Source organism: Dipodomys spectabilis, unplaced genomic scaffold, assembly GCF_019054845.1.
Source record: "Dipodomys spectabilis isolate Male_0828 unplaced genomic scaffold, ASM1905484v1 ptg000127l, whole genome shotgun sequence".
NCBI lineage: Eukaryota > Metazoa > Chordata > Mammalia > Rodentia > Heteromyidae > Dipodomys > Dipodomys spectabilis.
The window spans coordinates 476,195-479,389 of NW_024870804.1; the positions used below are offsets into that span (position 1 = coordinate 476,195).

A 3,195-nucleotide genomic window follows, 5' to 3' on the forward strand; every position below is an offset into this window, starting at 1 on the left:
GATTATATCATATATAGGTTGCTTCTCACTTGATAGAGCATCCTGTGGTGTTCAATGTATATGTCATATTGTACTGAATTAATCAGCCTGTACATGATCAGAGGCAATTTCAATGGTTTTATATTATTTTAGACACATCTCATTCTTCCTAATGTTTTTCCACTAGTGAAGTACAAGAATATCATTGAAGCATAAAGGAAGTGGCTAGTTTCCCATGCCCTCCCTTCCCCCGCAATTCTAATTTGTGATAGAGACTGCCAAAGAAGTATGGCTATAAATTCTTTTTAAAAATTAAGGACATTCTGCCAAGAAGCTACTCTCTTTTAAGAGAATGTGAAATTCAGTAGGAGTTAACATTTGTGAGCATTAAATATTGACATATGACTGTGTTTTCTAATATATAATTAACGTTGTGTGTGTGTGTGTGTTTGTGTGTGTTTGTGTGTGTGTGTGTGTGTGTGTGTGTGTGTATGTACCGAACCTGAGGGTGAATTCAGTGCCTGAGTGCTGTCCTGGAGCCTTTGTACTTGAACCACACCTCCATTTCCTATTTGTGGTGTTTAACTTGAGATTAGTTTCTCAGGGACTTTCCTGCTTGTCCTGACTTGGATAATCACATCTCAGGCTCCTGAGTAATTAGGATTACAAGCCTGAGCCACAGATGGCTAGCCATTATAATCCTCTGGTTCTCAGAATGACACTTCTCTTTTTTTCCTCCAAAAACTGGCAGTGGCTACTTGATTGGCCTGGATAGGAGCATATTCAGGGATTGTGGTCGGGGCTTTAGAATAGAATGCAAGTAATATCTTCCCCAGCAGCTAATCTCCATCCTCATTACTGTCTAAATAAAACTTATAAATTGAGAAATTTGCTTTCAAAATTGAATTTCTATTAAACATATTGCCTTATTATTGCACAAAATAATGGACTCCATTATATTTTCATATATTTTGATAATATTCACTTTCATCATCCACTTTTGCCTGTCTCCTCCCATTGTTCCCCCGTTTTTACGTTTTTCCCTGTCTCCTTCCCTCTCTCTTGCCCTCTCTCTCTTTTTTCTCCCTCTCTCTTTTTTTCTCTCATTCTCTGCCTGCCTCTCTGCTAGTATTTGCTTTTCACTTTTTGCCTGCATTCCACCTTTTAAGCAAAGCCTCAAGTTCTGGATTTATGCAGGTGAATTGGAATTAAGATTTTTAGCCAGGCACCGGTGGCCCTCACCTGTAATACTAGCTACACAATATGCTGAGATCTAAGGTTCTGGCTTCAAAGCCAGCCCAGGCAGGCAAGTCCATGAGACTCTTATTTCTAATTAATCACCAGAAAACCAGAAATGGCTTTGTGGCTCAAGTGGTAGAGTGCTTGCCTTGAGCTGAAGACCTGATTTGTAGTGCCCAAGTCCAGGGTTCAAGACCCATGACTGACCAAAAAATAAGTAAATAAAATATTTTCATAGATTTTTCTGTCAAAACATGATCATAAATTAAATTTATTCACAAAGATACTATAGGAATTTAATTTTGTTGGGTAATTAACAACTATTTAAGTTATTTTTGACAAATTATAATGAATCATGCTTTATGAATCTCATCTTATTCTGAAATATTATAAAAACAGTAGAGTTCTTCTACAGGATTCCAACCTAAAGGGAAGCCCTGTTCCATATCAGAAGTATATATCAACCATTTCTTTCTCCTGTACTCACCTTACCTTACATCTATTCATTTATTATTTTTATTTGTCAATTATCTTTAAGCAGTTGTACAAAAGAAGTGCCATGTAACAAAGCAGTTTATGAAGACAGTGCATATTGATCCATGCCATCCTTACAACATTCAACCCCCCCTGACACATCCCTTCCTTTACTTTTCTTAGTTTTGTGGTATATGCAATGAATTCCTTTTTAGAAAAGTAATTTAGCTTATAATTATTATAAAGAGGTTGTGTAGAGGGATTTCAATTTCATGAGGCAGATAAATACATTTCCTTTCATACAGCATCTTCTGTTCCCTCACTCTCATCCAATGAGCTCATTTACATTCTGTCCCTTCCTCCCTTCATTTGTCTACCCTTTCCATACCCTCCTCTTTAATGCACCCAATTCTTGGTATTGATATTTTCAGGCTTTGACCTAGTCTTTCTAAAGGTTATAGTATTTGGGCCACATTGGCAGCAGCGATGGTGGAGCAGGAAGGCTCCCAGAATGAAGACAACAATCACATGCAAGGTAAACTGCGTGAAGGGCACGCCAGAAGTACTGGACCCTCTTCTTCAGGTACATGACCCAAAGTAAGCCCTCTGGGGTTCAGGAGTTCATGTGCTCGGGAGCACACTCCTGTTCTTCCCTCATGGCCAGCAAAAGAGCACAGCAGCACTGTCCATGTTGGTGTTGGAGTCCCCAAAGAAGGCAGAAGTGGATATAGTGTCTGGCTAGGATGTTCAGTTTGATGGACCCCACTGATCCAGAGCCTTGAAGTGTTTCAGTTGGGGTTCCTGGAAACAGGGCCACCCCTGGTTCCATTTGCTTTGGGCATTGACTCTGTGGAAAGCGAGAACTACTGGGAACCTTGATACTACTTTCTACACTCCACAGACAGTGTTGGCTCTGCCAACATACTGGTGGAGGACTCCATGGCCCAAAGCTTCCCAGGCAAGTGGACATGCTCGTGCCCCAGGCAGTGCTGCAGTTTCTCTATTGGAAAAACAAAAGCAGGTCTGTGGTCTTCATCATGTATGCATAGAAGTATCATCCAACAAACACGGGCCACCCTCTGTCCAATCCCTGCTCCACTTCATCTGGTTTCTGCTGCGAGCCATGGATGGCGCCAAGCTGACTGTATTCATGGTGCTGTATTAGTAGTGCCAGCCCTCCCTGTTCAGGCACCTGATGCATGACAAGTATCTCAACAGGACAGAACAGGACAGGACAGTTCTCCCTTAGGGTGCACCCAAGCTTTCGTCTTCCTATGGTGGTGCTAGGCCACCTCCTGGCCTCCATTATTTACTCTATCACCTAAAATGTTCTTTCTTATTTATGCTCTATGCATTAAAAATTTCTTCAAAGACAAGATAAACTGTTCATGGCTTTCATACTCACTGCTCTAAATCCTGAGATGCTTACATTATGCCATTCTGCTTTGAGTAAAGACCCTCCAAATGGATTTTATAGAACCTTTCAAATGTTATACAAAAAAT

The 3,195-nt window shown here is 40.5% G+C and overlaps 1 pseudogene; it reads left to right on the forward strand.

The window, feature by feature from the left end:
• The first annotated feature begins 2,279 nt into the window (after window positions 1–2,279).
• LOC122116163 lies at window positions 2,280–2,941 on the forward strand (annotated as a pseudogene).
• Window positions 2,942–3,195: the final 254 nt, after the last annotated feature.